This window comes from Ambystoma mexicanum, chromosome 4q (assembly GCF_040938575.1).
Source record: "Ambystoma mexicanum isolate Mex_15411 chromosome 4q, UKY_AmexF1_1, whole genome shotgun sequence".
In the NCBI taxonomy this organism is placed as follows: domain Eukaryota; kingdom Metazoa; phylum Chordata; class Amphibia; order Caudata; family Ambystomatidae; genus Ambystoma; species Ambystoma mexicanum.
This window is the reverse complement of record NC_090928.1, coordinates 48,660,100-48,675,374: the sequence shown is the minus strand read 5'-3', so window position 1 is coordinate 48,675,374 and position 15,275 is coordinate 48,660,100. Positions and strand designations below refer to the sequence as shown.

The 15,275-nt window shown below is 48.9% G+C and overlaps 1 protein-coding gene across 6 annotated transcripts in view; it reads left to right on the top strand.

Moving 5' to 3' along the window:
* The window catches only part of ERMARD (ER membrane associated RNA degradation), a 1,617,289-nt gene that overhangs the window by 225,575 nt on the left and 1,376,439 nt on the right, over positions 1 to 15,275 (top strand). Inside the window, exon 1 of one of the 6 annotated variants that reach the window (XM_069607438.1) lies at positions 15,089 to 15,135. The exons of the other annotated variants lie outside the window; for them this stretch is intronic. The gene's annotated coding sequence lies outside the window, so the exon portion shown is untranslated. Of the gene's footprint in view, positions 1 to 15,088; positions 15,136 to 15,275 lie in introns of those variants that run through there. 6 annotated transcript variants of the gene reach the window in all.

The following is a 15,275-nucleotide window of genomic DNA, read 5'->3' as shown; positions in this document are numbered from 1 at the left end:
ACTTACCTGATTAACAACCGGAGGCATTATTCTGTAGCAAACCGCAACTTCTTACGCCGTACCTTTAAGGAGAGAGAAACCAGCAATTTAAACACACGCATCTTTTGCCGGACAGTGTTGGGTAATAAATACTCTTACCTCAACACCATCAGCTGCCACAAGACAATCTTCCCTTGGACCCAGCTGCAACACAAGAAAGGAATGTACAAGAGTGAACATCGGACATATTGAACTCTTTGAACTTTATACTTATGGGTTCTCGCCTGGAACCTCAGAGTCAATATTCATCCGGAACTCTTCCAACGCCCTCAAACCAGTGAAGTAACTGGTATCTACGCGCCCCTGCATTCCACGCAGGATGGAGAGCTCATCATTTACAAACATAAGGTGAGCTTACAGAAAGTGAATATCGGTGGTGATTAGTAGGGAGAACAGTGGGGTGCCATTACTAAAATCCACGGGTGGCTGAATCCACTTGCAGGAGAATATTTCTACGGGTCAAGCAGATGAGATTAGGCGGTCCAGTCCAGTCTGTCATCTCTGCACTATGCTTCACGTTGGAGGAGGTTGCAGCTGTCCGGGTCCGATCGACGCCCCTGTGGGAGCCAGGTGAGCATAACAGTTCATCCTCCCCTGCCTTTCTAGCCCGCTCAGCCTTCATCTCCTTCCCCTGTCCCGGGGGATGACACGGGAACAGATACGGCCAAGACGGGGATGGATGAAGACGGTGGTGACGACGGGACGGCCCTTCCATCACCACTCCCTCGGGCCTCCCTGCCCGACGAAATTGGCTCCTTCCATGCCATAATTGCCAGGGCATCCAAGCTTTTTCAACTCTGCCCTGAGGAACAGAAGGAAGGTTTCCTCTATCAGTGGCGCAAGGCCAAGAGGAAGATGGTCCTCGCGGTACCATTGATTGTTGACATCTGGGAGAAGGGACTTGCTCTCCTGAAGAACCCGTCCCCGACGCCTGCCAAGAGGGATCGGTACGAGAAGAAGTACCGGGTCCCTGACTCCACCCCTTTGTGACTTAGGGCACAGCCGACCCCGGATTCGGACGTTCTGGCGGCGGCCAAGAAGAAAGCGGCGGGGGCGTCATCCTCAATTTAGACCTCCCCACCTGACGGCGAGGGAAAGAAGCTGGATGCCATGGGACGACGAGTCATCTCGTCTGCGGCGACGACAATTAAGGCGGCCAACGCCCTAGCGATTGTGGCCCGCTACGACAGGCAGCTGTGGTACAAGATCGCTCCCCTGCAGGACTTCCTATCGGACGACAAGAGGTCGGAGGCCCTGGAGATCCTGCAGGAAGGGGAGGTGGCGTTGGACCACGCCATAACGGTGGCCATGGATATCGCTGATACTTGATTCCGCCAGTTGGGCAACGGTGTTTGCCTTCGAAGGCGGGGATGGCTCAAGGCAACTGATTTCCGTGAGGACGTGCAAACCAGAGTTTTGGACATGCCCTTCGACGGGAACAACCTGTTTGGAAAAACAGTGGATGAGTCACTTTAGGCCATCAAGACCGACTCTCAGACGGCTCAGGCCTTGGGAGTGTTGCAGCAACGGCGGCCACCCTTTCGGAACGCCAGAGGCAGTCAGGGTGCTTCCAAGGGATCCGGCGGCGGCTCCTCTACGTACCGCCAGGTGGCCCACTCCTCGTCGCAGGAGGCCTACAGAGAATGCGGCAAGTCAGGAGGATCTCGCCGCTAAGGTGGCAAGGGCGCCTCCAAACAGGACTTAACCGGCCGTAACGTCGGGCCCTCACCTGCGCACCCCGGTGGGAGGCCGGCTGGCGAAGTTCGTCAGCGTGTGGGAGTCCATCTCCACCGACCGTTGGGTGCTGGATGCCCTGGCCCACGGGCGCACACTCGAATTTCTAAAGAAGTGCCCCCGCATTCCTCGCGTGGCCAGGAAGGAAAATCACGTCCCTCAACTGCTGTTAGAAGTAAGGGCGATGTTCAAGAAAGGTGCCATCAAGCTCGTCCCCAAGAGGCTCCGGGGCTCCGGAGTATACTCAAGGTACTTCTTCATCAGAAAGAAGATAGGTGGTTGGCGCCCCATCCTGGACCTGCGGCGGTTAAACAAGTACATCAATGCGCAAAAGTTCAGGATGGTCACCCTCTAGCACGTGCTGGGACAGCTGGATAAGGGCGACTTCCTATTGTCGCTGGACTTAGAGAATGCTTACTTCCACATCCCCATTCTAAAAGGACACCGAAAGGTTCTCAAGTTCGTAGTCCAGGGGCGGCACTACCAATTCAAGGCCCTGCCGTTCGGGCTGAAGTCGGCAACCGGGGTGTTTACCAAGTGCCTCGCACCAGTGACGGCACGGCTGCGCCTTCGGGGGATCCACGTCTACCCCTATGTGGACGATTGGCTCATCCGTGCAAGGACAAGAGAACTCGCCATCGAACACACAGCGGAGACCGTCCAACTTCTCATGGACCTGGGATTCTCCATCAACTACTCGAAATCCCACCTGGTCCCGTCGCAGGTCGCACTGTTTCTGGGAGCCAAGCTCGATACAGTGGCGCGATTGGCCTCGCCATCGGAGGAAAGGACGAAGGCCATCTTGGGCAAGGTGTAGCGCCTGCTGGCCACGGACGTGGCCAGGGTGAGATCCATCAAGTCCCTGCTTGGAATGATGTCCTCATGCATCTACCTGGTGCGCCTGTGCAGGCTACGGATGCGTCCTCTACAAGAGTTCCCTGACGCCTGTTAGATACAAGCGACGGGCAGCTTTGAAGACAGGATCCTGCTAAACGAGACTTTCCGCCAAGCGATCCGATGGTGGGGCACCCGCGCGCATATCGCGGCGGGCAAGGACTTTCAGACCCCGGTACATCAGGAGACGGTGACGACGGACGCCTCCCTGGAGGGATGGGGTGTGCACATTGGAGATCTGCACGCGAGAGGCCTTTGGCTCCCGGAGGAGAGGTCACTCCACATCAACATCCTGGAGCTACGAGCAGTGTTCTGGGGCCTCAGGTCGTTTCTCCTGTCCCTCAAGGGCAAGGTGGTGAGGGTCTTCACTGACAACACCACCATGATGTTCTACATCCGGAAGCAGGGAGGCACCAGATCCCCATCCCTGACCAAGGAGGCCCAGGATCTGTGGCACTGGGCCGTCGCCCAGGGGATGTTTCTGGTGCCCTTCCATCTAGCAGGAATAAAGACTGTCATTGCCTACTCACACAGCAGGGAGCTGCGCTCGTGCCATGAGTGGGAGCTGCGTCAGGATCTGTGGATCGGCTTTTCCAACGATGGGGCAAACCCCAGATCGACCTGTTTGCGACGGCGACAAACTCCAAGTGCCAGAGGTTCGCCAGCAGGTTTCTCCAGCCGAGGAGCATGGGTGATGCTTTCTCGTTCCCCTGGGACAGCCTGTTCCTGTATGTGTTCCCTCCGTTGCTGCTCCGACTCATCAACCAACTCAAGAGGTCCCGGTGGAGGATGATCTTCGTCGCACCGGCTTGGCCGAGACAGATATGGTTCCCGGACCTTCTGGACTTGTCAGCGTCCCCCTAGTCAGAAGTCAGACTGTCGACGGATGCAGATCTTCTCTCCAGAGAAGGAGGCGCTATCCTCCATCACGACCCGGAGTCGCTGAACTTGCAGGCCTAGCTTCTGCAGCACTAGAGTTTGGAGGGTACGATATCCTGGTGGACTGCAAGGAGATGCTTGCAAAGGCCAGGGCGTCCTCAACTCTGAAGTGCTACGGACCCAAGTGGAAGAGGTTCTCTGTCTGGTGCCGTGCACAGAAGATTAACCCTCTGCGAATTACGGCCCCTCCAGTGCTGCTGTACCTGCTGTCTTTGGCCAAGGTGGGCCTAGCTCACTCTTCCATCAAGATCCATCTTGCAGGGATTTCCCGTTACACCAGAACTACGGGACAGTCATCCCTGTGGTCTCATCGCCTGGTGAAGGAGTTTATGAAGGGACTGTTCCGATCGTTCCCGTCGGTGAAGGCTCCGGCCCCGGCGTGGGAGCTCAACGTGGTGCTGACCAGGCTCATGGGGCCGCCATTCGAGCTTCTGCATTCGGCACCGTTGAGATTTCTGTTGTGGAAAACATCGTTCCTTGTGGCCATCACCTCCGCACGACGAGTGGGAGAGATCCAGGCCCTATCCTGCAAGCCTCCATACTTGACTTTCCACGAGACGAGGGTGGTGCTGAGGACGCACTCCTCCTTCATGCTCAAGGTGCCGTCGGACTTCCACCTCAACGAGCCCTTGGTGTTGCCAGTTTTCTTCCCGTCACCTTCGTCGCTGGCCGAGAGGACTTTGCACTCGCTGGATGTAGCTAGAACGCTCAAGTTCTACGTGAACCGCACAAAGAGTTTTCGGAAGACATCACAGCTTTTTGTGAACTTTGGACCTGTGAATCAAGGGAAGGCCCTCTCGAAGGCTTCCATTTCCAGATGGCTCTCCGGCTGCATCATGCACTGTCATCGGTTGGCAAACCGACCGTTGCCCTGCCGTCCGAGAGCCCATTTGACCAGAGCAATCGCTGCTACTAAGGCGTTCTTGTCTGGTGTGCCCCTGCTGGACATCTGCAGGGCTGCTACGTGGAGGTCGACGCACACATTCTCGAAATTCTACTGCGTCAACTGGGATTCCAGGGAGGAGTCCAGAGTCGGCCAAGCAGTCTTGCGCAACCTGTTCGACTGAAGGTGAGCCTGGTGAGGAGGTAAGAGTTGCTTAATGTTGAGTTTATGTAATGCTTAAAGTTGAGCCTTGCCACCTCCCGTGGTTGTGCATGTGTGTACTGCTATGTATTGTTATATTCATGAGCATGTGAATCCACGCCAGACCCCATGCTGGAGAAGGAACAAGTTACTTACCTGTAACTGTTGTTCTCCATCATGGGTCTGGCATGGATTCACATGCGAACCCTCCATCCTACCCCTCTGCGGCTCTTCACTTGGTCATACTGCCACTTAAGTGCTACCAAATCTGAGGATGTCTGCCAGGGGAGTGGCTTAGGGACAGGGCAGTCATTGGCTGGGGGCAGTATGACCCAGAGATCAGTGATTGGTTACTACTAAGAAAGACAGATCAGAATCGAAACTGATACTGATTTTTTCTTTCCTGAGGATTCCCAGCCTGACGGGGAATATTCATGAGCATGTGAATCCATGCCAGACCCATGCTGGAGAACAACAGTTACAGGTAAGTAACTTGTTCCTTATTTATTTTACATGCACAGATAGGTTTTCAGATGCTTTCTAAAAGCTCGGTGGCTGGGTTTGAGTCGGAGGTTTAGGGCCAGCTTATTCCAATGCTGAGCTGCCAGCACGGGAAAAGTTCTGCGTGATCCAGTAACTCAGCTATAAGGGGTCACGGAAATCCAGCCTTGTGCTTCGGACCTCGGAGACCGATTTGGGGTGTAACGTAGAAACTTTTTCTTGAGGTATGCTGGCGTGGAGCCATGTAGACACCTATGCACTAGTGTCAAGGATTTAAACTGTATCCTATCCTCAATCTTGATCCAATGTAGTGCTTTCCTTCCCTCCGAGATTTGGTCTCTTTTCTTGATACCTTTGATAATGCGAACTGCATTATTTTCCATAATCTGGCATCTTTCTAAGCATTTCTTCGTGGCCCCAAGTATAAGGGAATTGCCATAGTCCAAACGCGATAAAATTGTAGCCCTCACAATGGAGGCAGTATTCTTCTCACTCAGGAAGGGTCGAATGGCTTTCAGTAAGCAGAGGTAATAAGAGTTGTTCTTGTGGAGGTAGTTCACCTGCGCCTATACACCTAAGGATGCTTCGAAAATCATCCCAATAGTTTTCACCTGAGAGGACACTTGGATGCATGTGTCTTTGAAATAAAACGACTCATATTCTGCCCTTAGCTTGGCTCTTGCTTGACGGGTACCAAAAATCATCAACTCCGTCTTTGAGCTGTTTAGGCACATACAGTTACCCTCCATCCATTTTTCTATGATGCTATATACTGTTGAAATCTTGGCACTGTCGGAGATGATCACCATCCAGCTCCATCACCAACTGGGTGTCGTCGGCGGAATTCGGGAAAAAAGCGCTGACGCTTTCCAGTAATTCACACAGACATTGCATGTATAGATTGAAAAGAAGCAGGGATAGGCTATCTCCCTGTGAAACCCCATAACTTATGTGGACTGCCTTCGAAAACTTTCACCCCCAGTGAATTTTTGCCTCACGATCGACCAAAAAGGATGTCAACCATGCCAGTGCTACTTTAGAGCATCCGGGCATTTTATCCAGGAACTGGTGTAATAATTGATGGTAAACTAGATCAAAGGCCGCACTGAGGTCCAAAAGCATCAATAGCCCTATCTTGCCCTTATCTATAATGCCAAGCATAAATGTCTGCAAATCCAGCATTGCGGTTTCCGTTCTGTGAGCAGCACAGAAACCCGATTGCTGGTCATGCAAGATGGAGTTGGCTTCAACATGTTTCTGGAGTTGAGTGGTTGCTGTTTTGTCCAGAACCGTAAGGATGAAATTGCAATTTGTAATGGGACGCAAATTGCCTGGATCCTTAGGATCTAAGCCTGGCTTCTTAACGAGGTGGGTGATGGTAACTTCCTTAATGCACTTAAAGGAACTATGCCTTCTTGAAATGAGGCATTAACTATTTTTGTTGGGACTTGTGAGAAAATGTCCTTATTTTCTAATATGACTTTGGGGGGGTTATTATATTTTCTGAGCATGAGGTGGGTTTCATGTTAGCCAATACTCTAACCATCTCCTCTTCTGACATAGGGTGGAAATTAAAACTTGTTACTTCCCGCTGTCTGGGTTCCACAGCGAATGTGGGAGTATCCTTGTTAGATGATTCTCTAGCCAGGATAATGGTGTCTCTAGCTTTCTGAATTTTGGCTGCAAAAGCCCTTTGCACTAATTCACAGTACTCCTGTGTGGGGGCGTGTCAGGGGAGATAGTGCCTTAGGTTTTTCTATGGACTTGAGGATACTGAAAAGTTTACTTGTAAAGTTGGGAGCAGCAGGTATCGGGTCACACAGCCGATTTAAGAGGGTGGCATGATTGACGGTGTCGACGGCAGAAGGATAATTTGAGTCGAGGTTTGAGAGCAAGTCTGCACGGGGTTCAGGCGAGCAGTTTCCATGTCTCTGGCTGCTCTGAAGCCAGACTGGTGGTCGTGGAGACAGCCAACAGATGCAGTGTGGTGGATTAGTTGAGCGATGACCAACTTCTCCAAAGGTTTACCCAAGAATAGGGTAGTAGAGATAGGGCAATAATTAGCCAGGCACGAAGGGTCAGCAGACAGCTTTTTAGGAGGGGGTGCACAGGGAGTGCTTGAGAGGTGATGGGAAGGCGCCAGTGGCAAAAGAATGATTGCAGAAATCGGCCAAGGAGGGAGCGAGGGCAGCAATATTGTCTTTGATAGTTCTAGAAGAGCATGGGAGCACCTGTTTGGAGGAGACTTTCATAGAGCAAACCTTCTCTGTGACCTCATCCGATGCTATGGGTGAGGAGAATAGGAGAAATGGAGAGGGAGGGGCCAAGGGAGGCCTACTTGAGACTTGAGACTACAGAGAGAAATAAGGTAAGCTCAATGCCTCTTTGCAAGTTTCTCTTAGTTGCCACACCCTGCGAGCCCATGGAAGGGGGCAGTAAGTGAGGCTTCTGTCCTTGGACGCTGAGGCACAAACAAGGAGTTTAGTTACATGAGACAAGCCTGTGTGTGTCCACAAGGAACATGCATTGGATGCCGTCTGTGGGAACAGCAAGCAACATACTGTTGCATGAAATGCAGTATACGGGTATGAAGAGACCAAAGAAAGTCTAGAGATTGCCTTCTAGGATATAGAAGCCAATCTCTGTATGAAGTAACATACTGTGGCATGGGTGTGAACACCATAAACACTTACTGAACACTGAGAGCCCCAAAAGGGAAAGCAGGAACTAGGAGTGCAGAAAACTGTAGCACAGAACTGGTACAAGGTAATGGAGGCAAGGCACTGGTAAAAGGTAACACAGGTACTGTCATACACAGTGTCCCAAGAACTTTGCACACCTGGATTCCATTAGTTCTGGGTCAACAAATCCAGTTTGGCTGGTGTCGGTAGGGCGTAATGTGAGGAGGTAAACCAACTTGATACCCCCCAGGACTGAAAATGGTGTTACCAAGTCTGCTTCCCACACCACAAGACGACTTCCCTTGATTAGCGTTGTGGGAGGACCGTGAAAGCACTGGCCAGGGAAGTTATAGGCTTTGCGATGATTCACCATATGCCATCACTTCTCCCCGAGGGGCACCCTTTTCCATGACGCCAGGGAGGTGAGGCTGCCACCCTATAGTCCCCCTGAGGCTGGTATGATGTTGGAGGAACTCATGGGGAGGGACTCCCTATAGCCCCCCAGCCCCCACTCAAAGGAAGGACGATGACCATCTAGGGTAAAGCCCTTATGAGAACATCAGCCCCCCACACAATCTAGCCTCTCCTTATTCTGCTAACCTCTTTGTAGACAGTAGACATATGTAGTGTTATAAAGCAGACTACCCCAAGGTTCTGGAAAGTACTGAGATGAATAACATCAGGAACATAGGTAATCTTAAGTACTAGGACGAGGTGGGACACAGGAACAATGAAGAGCAATACCAAGAAGGAACTGCAGCGGTATAGACTTCCGCGGAGGAGGGGTTCCTTTTACAACACAAAAAACTAAGCGAGAGACTGTGAAGCCTGGGAAGCACAAAGGAGATGCAGAGATGGGCAGGGCAGAGCCGAGAGCATTCCACTCCCGGAGTCAAGAGGATAACAGGACTCCTTTGCCCGATGGTGTCCAGATGGTAACAGAAAGCTGCAGGCAATGACACGAACGCAAGAGGCAGCATCCATACCGTCGCTCCAAGGGCCTGGGTAGAGATCTTGAAGGTGAAGGCACAGAGACACAGGTGCCTGCGAGGCCCATGGAGTAAGAGGGAGACCCCAGGAAGAACCGGCCAGGCATTCCGCTAACAGGCAAGGTAACGGAAGATGCGGCGGACTGGAAGGGGCTTGAGGATACAGGAGGAAGAAACTGTGAACAGACATAACGAGCAGGACCATCTTCCATGTGTCAGTACTTGGCAAAAGAGGCCAAGGGAGGCCTACTTGAGACTTGAGCCAAGGGGACATAAAGAGAAGGGGAGAGAAACCTGGGTTGAGGACCAAAATCAAGCGGGTAATATGAGTCATCTTCCTCGTGGCAGTACTTGGCAGGGAAGTGAACCAAACCAAAGAAGGAGAGACACAAGGGTTGGGGATCCAAACTAAGAGTGTAATTCTAGTCATCTTTCTCGTGGCAGTATTTGGTAGGAAAGTGAACGAAGTTGGCCAAACCAAAGAAGACTAGAAGCTCGGGTCGGGGACCAAAACCAAGAGAGTGGAAGTGTAAAACCTAATGAAGAGAAGACCAGGGGAAGGGAGTCATTACCCCTGGTTGTAAGAGATTATTTTATGACTAGCAGGAGAAGGGAGTCATTCTCCTGGTAACTCGGACCAGGAGGAAGGTACAACTGGACTAGGGAAGAGAGACATTCCCCTGGACTCATTTTAAGACTGAGACTGGAGATGGGTGATGGAGACTGAGATCGAACGCCATGAGATGGGAGGCATTCTCCCAGCCCATGAAGCAAACATTGTTTGGAACTTTGTGACCTGGGGAAGGGAGTTATTCCCCCAGGCTATCTGAGACTGAACACCAGGAGAAGGGAGGCATTCTCCGGGGCCACCAAGGGAATATTGTGCAGAACTTTGACCATAACCCAGGAGACATTCTCCTGGGAACAGAACAGTACTGTTTTATTCTTTAGTTTAATGTGTAAGGGACAGAAGTAAGGTTTTCTTGACACAGAACGTTGGACACTTTTACTTTAACTGACAATCTGGCAGTCACCTTAGCTATTTAGTTGAGTCAGGGAAACCCCTCTTAGGAATAGGGAAATATATGTTTCCGCTTGCTTTATATATTAACAAACATCTGTAGCCCCAAACATGCCACCTTTGTGTCAGTACTTCGTCTGCACCCTAACAGCTGGAACTCGTCTGGATAGTACGCTGGTAGTCAGTCAGGTAGGCCGGCATTCTGGTTCGTCTTCAGTCCAGTGAGCGGTTAGGCAGGCTTGCAGGTAGACTGGCTGGCATGTCAGCAGGAAGAAAATAACAAATGTGGGAAAGGAAGCTGAGAAGGGAAGCAGAACAGAGGGGAACTGGAAAAAGAACTGGAAAAAGACCATCTAACTCAAATGTAAGAAAAGAGGCAGGGGAGGCAGCCAGAAGGGACAGGCACGAGAGCAGGAAATGCAAAGGAAGGAGATCGGGTTAGGACAAAAGGACTCTGGTGCAAGACCACAAGGAACAGGTTGGAAGGAAACCACGGGGAGTAACAATGGGCCTGTGGCATTAAGATGCATCGGCCAAGGTCTTGAAGTATGCTTTAAAGGGCTGGCCTGAGATGAACGAGTCTGGGGAGTGCAGACAGGGTTGCTGTGGTTAAACTGGAAGCTTTCCACAGTGTGCATGCAAGTGGAAAGAGACCGCCTTAATCGTCGTGCGGGGGCACCCTGACGCCAACGCGACCTTCGATACAGATGCCAGGACGTACGCTGTCTATCAGGTATGGCTGTGCACATGAGGCTTGGGTGTGTACAGCGTGTGACAGGTAATGGTACTTGGTAACCAAAACTAGGTAACAAAAGCAGGCTGAAAAACTGGACTGGAAACACACAAACTATGCAAGGCAATGCTCTTGAACACAGGACTAGGAGTAAGGGGAAAGAGTACAAACAGAAGCAAGATAAACAAGGACTGACAAACTGGTAAAGCTTGAGACTGATGTGGTAGGCCAGACATAGGCAACATACAATGATACATGGTTCAATGTGTGTTTCTTTATTAAAGTAAAAGAAATCCCTCACCTATCCCTATTGTTAGGATGAAGGTTCCCTAATCTAAGAAAATAACCAAAAGGTACTTGTCAGTAAGTATTACATAAATAAACCTTGTCCTCTGTCCAGAACTATACTATTTAGCTAACTGACCCTACCACTAATAACAGAAACGCAAAAACCTGTCCTAGAGCGTTGCATTTTATTCCCTCCCTGGTCGTGTGCTGGTTGGTGCTTGGACCCCTCCCAAAGTGTCTCTCAGGTCCTTGCCTGTTAGTGCAGTTCAAATCAAAAGTTCCAATGGTAGATTTCTAGGCGTGAGCTACTCGTACAGTTCAAAATCAAAGTTCTTTATCCTCCAGAAAAAAGGGCCTCATGACCTCTTCTTGTAAATTATTTATTTTCAAATATGAATTAGGATTAGCAGGTCCTTTAGGTCGGGTTCACCTCCTCATATTGTTCTCTTTAGATATTCGCTAACCCCGCGAGGGTTAATATTCTCTGCTTCACACTCTGAGTTTTACTTTCCTTCTGGTACATGGTAACCCCTCGTGGGTTATTATTCTCTTCCTCAACCTCTCGAGTGTTTTACTTTCTTTCTTATACACAGTAAGCCCTTGTGGGTTATTATCCTCTTGTTCACACCCTCTGGATCTGACTATTGTTTTTGCTTCTCTGGTAATTCCACCAGGGCATTTGGTTTCTTCCTTTTGGTTCTCTCTCGTCCCTGTTCGCTTTTGGACCCCTCCGGAGCTCATCCGTCGTCCTCCCTCTCCTCTTTGACTACTGCCTTCCTCTGTCTCCGCAGTGTTCTTCGTCAAAAGGATGCAATGGCTTGGATCGCGTTGGTTCCTCACGTCTCCAGCTGACATTGTGTGGCTGTACCTTCTCCGTTCAGACGTTGTGCTTCAAATGCATTGGGATGCCTCATCAGCAGCATTTCGGTCCTCTTCCAGCGCAGGGTTTAGGACTCTCATCCCTCTTGGGCTTGGCAGTGTTCCGCCCACCACGTATGGGGCATGGTCCTGCCTTCAGACTCTACTGGCTCCACGCTGCAGCAAAGGCTCTGGCTGTGCGAAGAGTTGCTCGGGATGGTCCTCTCCCCTCTGCAGCTTTGCTTTTCAGTTGCTTCTCCCCACCTCCAGTTACGGTCTTGATGCTTTTATGCCTCCCCCTGCAACGAGAGACACAAGACCAGTGATCAGTTGGTTCAGGCCTCCAGGAGGGGTTAGCAACACAACCTAACACACTTATAGGCTCTTTTTGATCAATAATATGAATTCCCATATATCCTACAAACACTTGGGACATCAGTGTAAATGGGGATCTTGCAGAATTGTCAATTAGGGAGTAATTTGCAGAGCAGGCTAACCTCCCTATTCTCAAAGGGTGGTTGCTCCCCCCTTGGGGATTCGTCGCATGGAATAGACCTGAAAGAGCAAGGAAAGTGCAGAGCAGGGATCAGAGAAGGGGACTGGAAACAGTGAAGTAACAGAGGCTGAATGCTGCAGGGACAAAGCACAATATGCAGGGGCAGGGAGCTACAGGATTTCGGCACAAGAAACCGGGGTTAATTGCTGCAAGGCCACAGCACAAAAGCAACAGTCGGAGAGTGTCGGACTGAGCCTGCAAAGCAGAGCTGTATATGATATGATATGATAGCTGGGTATTAAGTGCATTATAAATAACCTGTTTCTATTCGCGGACCCGGGGATAGAACCTGTGCTACTCCATCTCATCTTTCTTCCAAGGCAAGCATGTTGCCCCTGAGCTATCCTCCCTCCTGTAGGAATTGAAGCAATGCATCAGAGGAGCAGGGAAGAGTTACAGGCAAAGCACAGAGCAGAATGGTCACCAAGGTAGAGTGATTCCAAACGGTTGCAGCTGCACATGGTTCAGAATTCAGTGCACGAACAGGGAGCTTGAGGGTGTGGAAGTTTATAAGTAGTGCTAGCAGTGCGGAAAGCCAGGGTGGAGCTGTATGATTGGGCTGCACAAAGCAGTAACGGGTGTGGGTAGTGGAAATCCAATGCTAGACTTTAGGAGGGGGATCTAATGTTGACCAACTGCAGGAGTATGTGCTTAGAAACAAAAGCACATAAATTGCTTTTGCGTTTTGAGTGTTGCAGTCTATTGAAATGTCTTTTTCCTTCTAGTCGCAGTGAAACCATTGTGCATGTAGCAGAGTCCAAAAAGGTTTCAGGATTGGCATAGCAGGTTATCTATATCTTGCAGGTGAATTATGAGAATAGTAGTCCATGTTTCTGGAAATATAGATTTGTGCAAGGACATTTTCAACGGTGAGGCTTGACCATCCCGCCAGGTCTGCAGACAGCGCCACCTAGAAGTAGCGCTGTGACACCAATGTGCTCCTAACTTCAGTCGAAGAGGCTGTGAAATGCACTCTTATTAATACCTTGAAAGCCTCTTAGAAATTCCACCTGCATCCACTATTCCCACATTGGTTTCAAAGTAGAGCAAGTGTTCCTTTTCTGAATGCTATGTCTTTCGAGCTGGCTCACATTAAAGCGACATAGTGAATCAGTGCTGCCGCCTTCTAAATTTGCCCTTTACCAATAACGCTGTGTGGTGCGAAAGAATCTTGCTCAATTATTCAGCAACAGTAACAATTGGAAGGTCTGCTACCCTTGTCATTCCAGGGCTATGAACCTTGAACTCACAAAAGAAGGGTTCCCTATTAGTGAACTCCCGTCTCCTGCACACTATAGCCTGAACAAATCAGACAAACAGGTTACATGGGGTATGCACTGGCTTGACAGATCAGCCTGTCATGCAACCCCTTCTGGTAGCAGTACAATTACACAGAATATATTTTTTAGTTGGTAAACAGCAATTTAAGACATTGATGATTTAAATGACAAATTCAAAATTTTCACAAGAACATAATATTTATTGTTGATTTGGCCCAAAGCGTTTTTTAGTTTTGACTCTTCATCAGGGGCAAGAAGTTTCTGAATTATTTCTACAAAAGAACATTAGAAAAAATGACCTTAATTAGACTCATGTCAGATACTGGAATCTATACATAAAGGAAAATTAATCTATCTTCCAATTCTTTGTATGCTAAACATTTTGCATCCAATTGCATTACATAAACTGGTGCTCACTTCGAATTTTACATAAGTAATCATTTCATTTTGCAATCAGATCTAATTATATTACACATTCATATACAGACTTTAGATATCAAGTAGTCTGATCTTGGTAAGATTAGACTAAATGGAGAACCTACTTGAGATAGGTAATCATTAGCTATTGAATTAAATGTGGTTGATTGTCTACCTAGGATTGTGCGAATAATCTGCTCTGTGTGAGAACAAGAATGAATATGGGAAAATTTACGAGAGCATGCTAACCTTGTGATAAGTTTTCAAGGTGATTTGCGTAGTTTAAATATTGTGGTGAGGACTCATCCCTTAGGGCGATATGTCTCGTCTTATTCAAACTGCTAATATCTAAAAAGACACAAATATTTATACATGGTAAGTATTACGAGGAACCACAGTAAGTGTTGTAAAGAATCCCGGTATACCCTAGTCAGTAGTTACAAGAATATCTTACCAAAATAATAAGGTTAGATTGACTTGCGAGGAAACCATAAGGTGCCAGGGTTTGAGTGTGCTTGGCTCGAATCTCTGGTGGAAATCTAGTTTCCCCTTATGTCGTCAACAAGGAATCTGGTGAAATCAGATAAGTGTTATTGAAAGACTGGTGTCATAGGATAGCCTAGTCAGAAAATATACACAGCAATATCTTACCCCAGTAATAAATGTGTCAGTCTTGTTGAAAATCCTTTGATAGCCAAGTTTTGTATGGGCTGGGCTTGACTCACCAAATAGGGATCGAGTCTAGTCACTAATTTTCACATAGAGTTCATCTGGAAAATCATATTGATATAGTTGAAGGACAAACTACTAGAGCGCTTAGTAAAGGTAGAAGCAACTAAAACACCTCCTATCACTTACTTCAGATATTTTCCAGGTGATCGTGGAGCCTTCCTTGTCCCTGTGCTGCTAGTGAATCAAGTTATTCTACACCCAAAGTTGATCTGTAGAGTCAAAAAAAGTAATATATTAATATATTAGGGGGGCTAGCTGCTAATGTACTAACTTAGATAAAGCTATTCTGAAAATCTTCCAAGCAACTTACTTAGGTTATCTGTGTCCTTCAGGTGACTGTAGTCTTCCCCTTACCTGGAGTGCTGTCGGACGACTGCTGTGGTGCTGCGGTATAACTCAATGTTTATTTATATGTACATCAGTGTGATGCGCATGTGCCAGTGATGTCACAGTCCTAATATGTTATAGGCAAACTATTTCAAAGTGCGAACATAAGAAGTTAAAATAGCTCAAGAGGAGCTCATAAGCT